Here is a 12,425-nt window from a genome sequence, read left to right as displayed (position 1 = left end):
TATCGAAAAATCGGCTAAAAACATTAATATCTTTATCTTAAACTGGGCACTTTTCTACAGGGTGAGGGTCGCTTTTTTCACCGATATTTTTGAAAGTCATCCTCTCCTTTCGATTGTCTAGCCTTAATTAAAACCTACGTCACTTCCGGGTTGGAAGTGGTCGTAACAGCAAAGACGTCATGTTTTTTCCCCGTTCTTTTCCTCCTTTGCGGTATGGGTTCAATCCTGCCTTCCTACTACCACTTTTTTTTTTTTTTGCTCAACACATCTCCAAACACCCGGGCAAAGCCGGGCACACATGCTACATTAAATAATTATTGATAAATATTTTTCTATTAACACATGCACATATTTCATTTAAACTAAGACATAGTGTGGTTATACTTATTTGTACTAGAGTTCCTAGGTATGATATTTCCCATGTTTAGTATATCCTAGAAGCGTCTGACACGTTGCAAATACTAATCGTCTCTCTTATTGAACTGGTGCAATGATGACATTTAATATTTGACAAGTTTATTTCATTTCCTTTTTGAATATTTTAATGCCCGGTTTTCCTGCATCGATGAGTTTGTCCTTTGCATTTTCCATGTCCCAGAGTATAGTGGTTGGGCGAATTAAGGCACCAATTGTATCGATTCCACATTCGGTTTCGCAATGGCGACGTTAAAATTAATTTGATAGAAGTCTATTTATGCCATCTTCAATTTTTGTTTTATTAGTAACTAGCATTTCAGCCAGGCGTTGCCCGAGTGTATGTTGAAAAAAAAAGCGGTCAACTTTAAAACTTTGACCCCTATTATGACCTCTTAACATTTATTGTTTGGTGCTCAAATTAAGTTATTACGTTAGATCAATGTCCAAGGAACCTATATCTAAAATTAAAAATGTTTAGACCCAAAATTGGCGGAGGAGTTTGGTAGAGGTCTCAAAGGTCAAATCGTTGAACGTTGACCCCTTAACAGCCACATTTCTGGCCGAAAACGGATTATAAAGACTTCCTCAAATCTCAGTACCCTGTATATCAACCTTCGACTCTGTAGACTTAAAATTGACAGAGTTATTGCATAGGGAAATGTACACAGACACACACACAGACACGTCCACTCTTATAAATATATAGATTACTTGCTGGACGCCCGGCGTGGCCATAATTCGCTTAAACCCGATATTTTAATTTGTGCATATGAAACGATATAGAAACTTTATATTAATACGTGAAATAATGCGTTAATAGCTGAGCTATTAACAAGTATAGGTTTAATAACGTAACAAACGATGCAACTATTCTTTGTATTTTTTTGGCTTTATATGATCATGCCCTATTCCCCTTCATTTCTTTTTTTAAAGTTAAAAATTTCCCTTTTTTTCTGATGGAAAGTATTTAAAAAGTATTTATCAGAAAGTATTTAAAATTGACATAATCACATGATTGTTTCCGCGCTCCGAAAAAAAAAAGTACCTTAAAAAGTAAACGTCTTAAAATGTTTAAAAAAAATAAGATGTCTAACATATTGGAATGCAGCTGTTTTGTCATCTATTTGTATATGCTCTATAGTTAAATTTAACATATATCGACCTTCATAAATAAATATAGGGATTTGTGTACATAAAGGGTGACATATTCTAGGTGAAAGGTATTCAGGAGGTAAAACCCATGAATTGAAACGAGGTTATTAAGAGTGTTCAATAAAAAAAAGAACTATATATATATATATATATATATATATATATATATATACGAGAATTTAGAATATATAAGAGACGAATATTGGCTGAAGAGAGCTTGATGAGGTTACCTTAAACGGGCCTTATCGGGCTTGAAACCGACGGTACCAATGACCTGTCTCAACTAACAACTTTCTGTACACAAAATATAAAAATATAAGTACGCTCTTAAAATTTGGATTTTCCTTTTAATTGAGCACTCTGCTGGAATTCTTTTTCCAAAAAAAAAAAAAAAAACTAATATATATATATATATATATATATATATATATATATATCACAGTCCGTATACAAAGAAATAATGGATAACTTTTATCTGATTCTGATCAATAGATACGTTGTAGGTAGTTGGAGCATTTGTCCAACTTAATTTTCTATTACGTTCGTCTGGGCTATATTGGTTGGTTTGTAGGCCTGATAAACTTGTGCTTCGCGCCGTTGTGGGGTCTTTAAGCATCGCTCCGAGAGTCTCTTGATTGTGTGTTAAACTTCATTGTCATTGAGTCTCGTTTTGCCGCCTCTCTCATGGCGTCTTAATCTATCACCTCCAGTAACTTTGTTTCATCTCTTTTCTCATATCCTGAACAGAGAGTATAACCCAATCTCCTATTCCCTTCATACTTAATTCACACATCTCTTTCTCGTTTTCAAGGTTGGTGCCAAAATAATGTCGTTTTTTGACGTTCATATTTACGTCAAAGCGACATTATTTTTACACCAATCTAATATTTGACACTTCTATTTTGCCAGCTGATATTTTTTCAATTTATTTTTCCTGGGAATTAAAATTCTCTCGGTGTTCTATTAATCATAATGAATCGTGAGAAATTTGTCAATGTACCAGAAAATGTTATTCGACTTTACCAAGGATGCACATTATCGCCACATCTCGTTCTTTTTATAATTCTCATTTTCCCTTATTTGCTTCCCATCCCCTACCGATTCTTGCAACCCCCACTCACGGTGCTTAGTCTAAGATCGCTTTTCCAGTCTTAGTAGTAATAGCGACTCGCTTGTTTACATTTCGTGGAAATCATCTCTGATTATAAATAGCCGCGAGCTGTTGAAGATGAAAACATGAGGATTGCCAACAACCTTGAGGCCACAAACAGCAATCATACCGGCGGCCTCATCCTAAAAATTGAACAAAATTTTAACTAAAGAAACTGGGAAAATGCCGATAAGACACCGCGTATTTACACACACATAAAGGACTAGCCTGGGTGTCCAGCGTACGCTCTGGTATTTGGAGGTGTGTGTTGGGCAAAAAAAGTGGTAGTAGGCAGGCAGGCTCAAACCCGTACCGCGAAGGAGGAAAAGAAAGTGAAAAAACCCCTAGCGTCTTTGCTATTGCGCCCATCGCCAAACCGGAAGTAACGTAGGTTTAAATTAAGGCTAGACAATCGAAAAGAGGGGAGGACTTTCGAAAATATCGGCGAAAACAGCGACCTCTCCCTGTAGAAAAGTGCCGAGTTGAGGGTGAAGAAAATGTTTTGGCCAATTTTTCGATATTTGTCATCCGAAGATTCCAGCTTTAAAACGATACCAATCTCGTGAAAATCCGTCGCCTCTTTCGAAAAATTTAGGCAGATATACCAAAATACACACATTTAAACAAACAGGTGAGATTTATATTATAGGTTATCTTTTTTTTTAATATATTAAGAGTTGTATTTGCTTTTTTAATGGAATCCTATTAATAAGTCAGTGTGTGTTGTGACCCGTTTGTTCCTCTGTGGTGTTTTGTTTTTACTGATCATATTTATTTACTAAAACTTAATTTGAAATAAAAAGGTTCAACATTCGCAAGATGCCGACCCCATTGGGATCATGGTCGATAGGGGACAATCAATCGTGATGCTCGAATATTTTATTGTGGACACGATTTTTATAATCGTGTGGTGTCATTTGAACATATTCGTGTTTGTGACAACACCAGGCCCAGGCTTATTTTACTTAAAACCCTGTTACAACGTAGTGTTTATCTATCTTATATGTAGAAACAACAATGCTCGATCACACACATTGTATAAGTCATATGTTTACAATTTTGATTAACATTTTCTTTCATAATTGTAAAGCAAGCATTTGAGAACATCCGAACACATGGAATATAATTTCATGTGTTCCATATAGAAAGCAATTGGTTTTCTTAACATTCTTAATATAGATTTAAACATGAAACATCTGACTACATTCCATTGGGAAGCCGGAGACAATGACTTTCAACGTAATAAGAAATGTGTTTCTAAATTGAAAGACGGATAATTAAATAGTTGTTCTCTTCAGATTATTGTTTTCACCGAAGTGGCTATTTATACTTTTACTTGAAGAAAACCTCTCATAAGACGGCTAAAATTCATTCATCGAGCATAAGTTTTATCAATTCATGTACTCTTTATAGAAAATTAAAATCAAGATTGAATACCAAAAGACATGGAAATGCTGCACTGCTAACCATATCGTCTGGAACTGTTTCGAGCAAGGACATTCATGTCGGACGGGTTTGACATTAACCGGTATTATGGCCGCAGTCCTAACAGGACTCTGGTGAATATACAGGAGGAATCAGCATCCGGTTCGTCATTCTCTAGTCATCTGTGTGTGATACGCAAAGAATTGTTAGGCCTGAAAGCGTACACTAATGTAGCGATAGTCGCAAAACTTCTGTGCAACTACTCTAATTTCACATTCAACTCCCGATTTTCGCTATATTTGCTGTACGGCACAATCACGTTGACACACCGATTCTCGCCAGATCACCGAAGTCAAGTAACATCGAGCCTGGCCTGTACCAGATGAGTGACCATTTGGGAAGGCGAGGTGCTGTATGTAACGCGAGGTAAAATGTCAGGTTGAGAAACTGGCGCAGTCTATCCTTATCACGAGGGTAGATGGGCCTCTCTTAAGTCGTGGTAGACAACCCGTCTAGTGATGGCGTCACGAAAGAAAATACCCTTGATAGCCCTGGCGAAGCATGAAGTATTCAGCTACAGACAATATTTGAATTACACTACAAACCCGTGTAGCGAGTTCAATCACAGCTTCAACCGCATATTACATTCACGTTAGGCTTGCAAACTTGCTTGCTTAACGAAAAGGTGATACCAACGAGTAGGACCTCATGCAGATCAAACAATCCTGGGGCATGATCTTCGTAGGGTCTATGCAGAAATCCAACTCGTCTAACAAACCAACCAAACAAACAAAAAAACAAGCAAATAAATAAAACAAACAAAACAAGAAACAAACAACAATGCTGCACCAGCAATTTTACACTAAACCAACCATCATGAAAAACAAGTGTATTCATGCAACACAGATATGGATACTAGCTCTGAGTTCTTTAAAGATACATTTTCAGGATGATATATGGTAGGCAGTGTCTCGAATATGCGTCGTCCTCCCTGAATGCTACATCATGTACCGGCATTGAAACAGCAATTTTCATTTATGATTTTAGAAAAACCCACTACTTGGGGTTTTCTAGAAGCACTTTCACATTTTTCTCGGATCCACGACATCTTTTAACAAGTTTGAAATATAATTTCATAATGTGTAACAAAAGGCTGGACGAATTTTTAAACGGACAGGTAAGATTTATATTATAGATTATGTTTTAATATGTGTGGTAGTCTGTGTGGTATTTGCTTTTTTAATGGCATCCTATTAATAATTCAGTATGTGTTGTGATCCATTTGCTCTTCTTTGTGGTGTTTTGTTTGTACTGATCATATTTATTTACTAGCACTTAATTTGAAATAAAAAGGTTTTCCCACATCAAGCGCTGATCTTATGTGGAAAGGCAAGTAAATCGAGACAGTATGTTTGCATTAAAATATCGCTGCAGTTGCCATTATAAATGAGTTTGTCGCCAATCACATCTGATCAAGGCTGATATTTGAAATCTTATTAGAAATGCTCTTCGCATGTCTTCGATCTCTGTACAAGAATTTGTGAGGATACTTCGGCCTAGAAGTAATTGAAAATAACAGTATTCGAAACCAAAGTAAGATCACACCAGCATGGCTATACCTGACTCATACGAGAAATCGTGTATATTTTCCTACTGATACTATCTCTAGTAATAGCACTAAGCTGGTTAATCTACCAGATCAGATGAATTCTTGCTCTGGAATCTGGTCAAACCACAACAGACAACAAGACAGATGAACTGTAAAGACGTCAATTGGGGAGAAACTAAGTAACAATCTTTACTGTTTTACTGATTCAATCTTTGAGAGACAATGAGGATCTTAAACTCATGCTCGGATGTCTATGTATCCTATAATAAAAAAAGTGTTAGCTTCAGAAAGGACATCCTATGCAAAACTTTTCTCTCTGCGCCCTCTTAACCCATGGAAGACATGGGAGCCGAACTGACTTTTGATTTAAAAACTCATTTTTAAATTTCAAATAAATATATCTGATTTTAATGGAATTAAAACAGTGTGTACAAGTTATAGTGATAGGACGATTCCAATATTTTTCTCGATTCCGATACAATAACCGATTCCGGTTCTTTATAAATCTTCAAATATTTAACTATAGAGTTGTTCTTTTTTCACCGATTTACCGTAGAAACATACATGTTAAATGTGCAGATATTTTCCTAAACGTAAAAATGTACTTTGTTTTCTGAGAACTTACTAAATTAAAATGGCAGAAGTGTGTGTATGTCTCCGAGAGAGTGAGTGAGAGTGAGAGTGAGTGAGAGTGAGGGAGTGAGAGAGTGAGTAAGTGACAGAGTGAGAGAGAGAGAGACAGTGAGAGAGAGAGAGAGAGAAATATAGAAGTAATAGAACAGTTTCGACTTCAGACAGATACCAAGTCTCGATTAGAACAAAGAGAAGCAATGGTTCAAATGCTGTCGAAGAGGAAAAAGAAATAGAAAGTTGTAAAAAAGTTAGATGTCAGATCTGGGTAAACAAGGAGTCGGCCGAGAATGTGGATTTGACAGGACAATGACGCCCAACGTTGGGGTGCGATTTTTCACACGGAAACAGGTTAGTTCACATGGTAGTGTATTTATTAGATCTATTTGCCTGATGAATGAACAAACGAAAGTACATATGGTCATCCGAGGAGCGAACAAACAGATTGTAGCTAAAATTAATTTAAATATAAAGACGTAGTTAGCTGTCAAATCCATCAGATGCAATCATTACAGCGACGAGATAACATAATTTTCAAGAAGTTAAAAGCAAACAGCGACTCGATTGGTTTATTCTATTACCAAGTAAGTTTACTAGTTTTTACTTTTCTTAAACAATGCTAAAAAAAAAAAAAAATTCAGAAAGTAATGAAAAATCATATTCCTGCTAATCTATTTTAAGCTTCTAATCTACTTTAAGATTTTTTCTATATACAACCCAGTGTATGCGCGTGCGTGTGTTTGAGCGATATTTGTGTATTCCCAATAGAAAGAAGGGCTAGAGAATCTACATAAAAAGTAGAAATGTATCTTTATAAAATTTACCAGGGGTGTTTCATGAATGTCTAATTAAATCTCTTATGATGCTCTGAAGGCTTACCTGAATAAAACTTTAAATGTATCTTATTTTTATGAAATTTAAATCCTACGTAAAACTTTTCTCTGCGCCCTCTTAACCTAAGGAAGTTATGGGAGCCAAACCTACTTTTAATTTAACTTATTTAAATTTCAAATACATCTGTTTTTAATGGAATTAAAATCGTGTGTATAAGTTATAGTGATGGGACAATTCCAATATTTTCCTCGATCCGATACAATTACTGATTCCGGGTCCGATTTTTAAAAATAAATATTTAACTATATAGCTGTATTTTTTCTCCGGTTACTGTAGAAACACACAAGTTAAATGGGCAGATATTTTCCTAAACGTAAAAATATACTTGTGGGGCGGGGAAGATCTATCGATTTTGCTTCACTGGTGGTTTAAAATCAATAAATATTTACTATTTTATCACTATTACCAGCGATGGAAGATTTTGCTTTAAAGAAAATCAAATAAAAAAGACAATGAAAAGAATCGTTTTGGCATCGGAAAATCGGTACAAATTTTTCCGATTCCGATGCCTTCAAATATTCTGATTTTTCCGATTCCCGATTACGATCAATCGTCCCAACACTAATGAGTTACTAATTCAGAGGGTTTTACAACATTTCAGATTCATTCAGTTCTATCTGGGTGTAAAACAATAGGAGCAGGAGTAAAACAAGAAAGCAATCTAGTATTTCTATTCACTTGCCTCCCCACGAGGGCAGAGTTAGGCACAAGGTCGGTTTTTAATGTGGGAAAATGCAGCTCCCTCAAAAAGGGTACTCTGGATAGGAACAAAAATAAAAATTGCCTCAGTATAGAAGGATTCTTCCTTCACTGATCAAGGGCAGAAAAGGTGTGCAGTATAAGAACAGAAAAAAAGGAGTAAACAAGTACAAGTAACGATTCTCATTCAATTCTGAGCAACGTTGTGTCTTCCGGCGAGTCTCCATATATGATTATTGATGCGCGTGTTCTATATAGAAAGAATAGAGCATGTATATAAATACTAGAAGCATATTCATGTGTAAAAGGTTCTGGTGAAGACAATGGAAGTCGCCCTAAATCGCTGAGTGCATCTTACGTGAGCTATGCAGGCAGAACCATTTACTATTGAATATTTTCATGACATTTCAATCATGTGTATAACATTTTTTTTGGTATTCGTATTATTTGGATCCATCGGACAACTGTTCCTATCTTGAGTGATTTTCACAACGTTTCGATCGATGTAATCCCCGACTTTCTTCTTGATGAACTCGGGAATGCTTCCGCCGAACTCGGGAATTTGGACAGAATTTCAAGCGAAACCCTTTATTTACATCACGGGTGTAGCGTGCTCTTGTTTCGTCAGCCATCTTGGTAATACACTGAAAGTGGTCCAGAATCTCTATCTGCTCCACAATATTCCAAATCTCCATGTGCACCTCTTGATGAAGCTACGAGGGAACACTAAAAACGTAAGATACATATATCCTATTTTAACAAAGTTTGTTAAATGTATAAGAAACTTATTCAGAGTTTTGCAAAATTTCGTGTTTCTTCCGACAGTAAAAAAAATAAATACATAAAATAATAACGAAGACCGAAAATATGGTGTTATAAGCATAGTAAAAACAGTGTTTCTTCGTTAAATCCCTGTCAACGTCGGTAATGTCCAGGGCGGTGACAACAGCATATTCTTTTCATTATTTTGACTCTTGAGTATATATATCCGTTAATATCTGATATGTTTTTATATAGAAGGATGTGGTTCTCGGTGTATTAAGTGTGTCTAAGTGTGTCGGATATATACTAGAGAGTCAAAAGAATGAAAAGAATATTCTGTTATCACAGCCCTAGTAATAAATCATTAAAAAGTAGAGCAAATCTGACTCTTATAATCACTTGAATAATAAATAACAACTGTTGACTGCTAAAGAAAATACAGTATATATAAGGCACTGTTTTTGAAACATTGTTATGAACTGAATTTCCAACTAACAATAACATATTTGAAATAGAAAGAAAACCAAAACGATATGCGCTTTTTTTCTCCCCTACAAAGGAGGGACTGGACATAGTAATTCACACCCGTTCGTCCATTCGTTTATTTATAATTTTCTTAGTAACAAGGCCTTAGCTTTTTCTATTTTGCGTAAACATTATTCAACGCGAAAGTAAATTTTTTCCAGAACTGATTCTCCCTGATAACCCTGGTTGCCCCTCAGGGCCATTATTGGGGTAAAATTGCCTAAAAATTTGTCATCAGTTTATTTTTTAGCAGTTTTCTCAATAACCACGCGTGGGGGTGGTTCTTTAATTTTGCACAAACATTAATCATAGTGCAAATAAATTTTTGTCGGAACAGATTTTCCGGGATAACTCAAAGTGCTTTCTTAGGGGCCATTATTGGGGAAAAATCGCTTTCAAAATCGTTTGTCTGCTCGTTTGGTAGCACGTTTCTCAATACCATGCCTTGGATTTTTTCTTTTGAAAAATTGTTTTTTGAAATTTTGCACAAGTGAAAGTAAATTTTTCAATTATGGAGAAAGACACCGCATGCTTGTTTTGTTTAAAATAAATGTTTATTTACCTTTAAAGATGTGAAGCAAGCTTTTGCCTCGGTCGAGGCTTTTTCAACCGATTGATTTTTGTGAAGCATTTTTTTCTCTTGAGAGTATAAAAAAATCTCTGGGTAGTAGTCCGTTAGAATTCTAAAATTAGACAGTTGGTAAGTCTCTTCAAGTGCAATCATTCGACTCACGCAACAATAAGAAATAGGATGACACTTATAGCATGAATACTAAAATTTGAAATTCAAGCAAGTCAAAACATGTACTTTCTTTTAAAAGATTTTTTTTAATCTTTAAAGATATGAGAAAAAGGCCCTCGCCTCGATGGAGGCTTTTTCAAGCAATATCATTTTGGTAATCATGTTTTAATTGTAAAGAATGACACTTTAAAATGCGCGGTCTGCTTTCAGTGGGGGAGGGGGAAACTATTTCCAAGTTTGACAGAAAGATAAAAGATGTTTAAGCAAAAAACCTGAGAAAGTAAATAGACACTTGATAAAATAATTCATACAGGTTTCAAGTGTCTGCCTAATTTGTTAATTCCTACTGCTCGGAGCCGAAGAAAGCGGAAGTATGTTGAAATATCGATATTTTATACTAATGTTGCTAGTAATGGTCGTTTTTTTTTTGTTTTTTTTACAAATCTATTATGGCAGGTGTTCTTCAAAATTGTCTGATCTATTTCCTGCTTGCTTTGTTCCAGCTCGTTTGACTAGTTTGTATAGAGGTCGCTGTTTTAATCCATCATTGTAATAAAGCTCCCTATTTCAATCGCTTCTTTCCAATAACTGCAAGATTATAGAACTGTTCCTCTTCACGGTTTTCCTCCTACCCACAATCTTAGTCTTGAAAAGACTAAGATCAAAAGCATCACCCATTACAGTAATCATTTTGTTCTCGAGATCTCCTTGCATGCCTAGTCGCTTTATGCCTTGTCCCAAGCGATTTCTATGAAAAATTAACTTGTGTGCTTCAGATATAAATATAACTACAATATATCAATATCCTAATTAGGTAGGCTCTCTCTCTACCATGCTAGAAAGCTACTTACACTTGAAAGTACCCGGTACCTCTATAAGACCACCATTCGCTCATTTGGGCTGGTGCATCTATTATCTCACTCCCGGAGAGGCTCCAAAAGAAAGTCGCCAACCTGATAGTCCTGAACTGTGATCTAAGTTTCAGTCTCCGTCCCATAAACGAAATGTTGCATCCCTTTGCCTGTTCTACAAGTACCTTAATGGTAAATGTTCTGATGACCTACAAGCACTTGTATCCCCTCAACGAAAATACCCCCGATAAACCTGCCAAGCAGCTAAATTCCACCCCCATACACAGCAGAGATCCATAGTTGTAAAAAGCCTTCTACTCTAACAGTTTCTTCCCCAGAACTGCTAGACTTTGGAACTCCTTTCCGGGATTATGTTTTGTCAACTGAACTGACATGCAGAAGTTCAAGTGTAATGTGAACAGACATCTTGCTGCTAATATTCCTTCATAATATCCCTGCAAGTTATGTCCCCTATAGTAGTCCCCTACTTCAAAGTGGCACTGTCTTGTTTGGGGGGAAAATTAAATAAAAAAAATTACCTTGCGACAAATGGTTTAGAAATGTCAGTTTCATCCGAGCCATATTATATGCTAAAATGAAGCTGAACTTAAATCGGCGTAAAACTGATGATTCCACTTTTAACTGGTTACTGTGTGGAGAAATGAGGAAGCTCCATTGTTGGGGAGCTTGTTATTCTACATTAATAAACATACACAACTTGTGCCTTAATAAGCATGTGGAGAGACAAGAAAGAAACGCGTTATTATTGAAAAAAAAAAAAAAGATGGCTTTAGTAATTATTAATTAGATGATTCCAGCCAAGGGTGACAATTTATAATATTCAACCAAGTCAAGACGATCCGAGACACCATATTCAAAAGGTCAAATCAATAAGAACTTTCATGGAGACCTACAAAAATTAAATGTTATGTATAGAAGTCTCTTTTTCTTACTCTCTTTTAATTTCTTTATCTTTTAATAAATAAAGAGAGGAGAATTAAATTAGATTGTTTTTAGATGGTTGAAGCTTGGATCGGTGGCGTGCTAGCAACGCTCATAGTTTTGCGCTTGTCAACGTCGGACGGTCGAGAATGGGGTTCAAAGTAAAATGCTCCTGTTAAGCGGGCAAATGAAGCTTTGTTTATAAAAATCCACGTTTAGGTTTGGCCACAGAAAGATAGTGGGGGGAGTATTCATAGTGGTTTTAGCTAGACGAGTGTTTTTTTTTGTGAAAGTTTAGCAAGGGGGTATCATAGATTGGATCAGACAAGAACTTGCTATGAAAATATCGATAGCGCAGAGACAGGCAAGTAACATCTTTTGTGCACTTTATTTTTTTTTTTACACTTTATATATTTTTTTTTTTACACTTTATATATATTTTTTTTTTACACTATATATTTCTTACACTTTATATTTTGTACACTAACACGATTGCCATAAAAATGTGATTATGCTTCGTAACTATACCAATTATTGTATTTTCTGGTCTTGGTGAAAGAGTTGTAGTCAACAAGGTTGGCTAGATTCAGCAAGCCCCTCTGATAGCAGTTTTCGTTATGAATTATA

At 35.7% G+C, this 12,425-nt stretch overlaps 1 long non-coding RNA gene across 14 annotated transcripts in view; it reads left to right on the top strand.

Moving 5' to 3' along the window:
* LOC145283763 (uncharacterized) overlaps nucleotides 1–12,425 on the top strand; it is a 37,938-nt gene that overhangs the window by 5,320 nt on the left and 20,193 nt on the right. For 2 of the 14 annotated variants that reach the window (XR_013868754.1, XR_013868750.1), the window contains exon 1: nucleotides 6,534–6,734. The exons of 7 other annotated variants lie outside the window; for them this stretch is intronic. This is a non-coding gene — a long non-coding RNA (uncharacterized LOC145283763). Of the gene's footprint in view, nucleotides 1–6,507; nucleotides 6,968–12,425 lie in introns of those variants that run through there. 5 more of the 14 variants (XR_013868755.1, XR_013868748.1, XR_013868746.1 and 2 more) reach the window with 4 other exon arrangements.

This window comes from Euprymna scolopes, chromosome 8, assembly GCF_053919585.1.
Source record: "Euprymna scolopes isolate OS-2025 chromosome 8, ASM5391958v1, whole genome shotgun sequence".
NCBI lineage: Eukaryota > Metazoa > Mollusca > Cephalopoda > Sepiida > Sepiolidae > Euprymna > Euprymna scolopes.
Note: the sequence above shows the minus strand (reverse complement) of the source record. Positions and strands in the feature narration are given on the sequence as shown.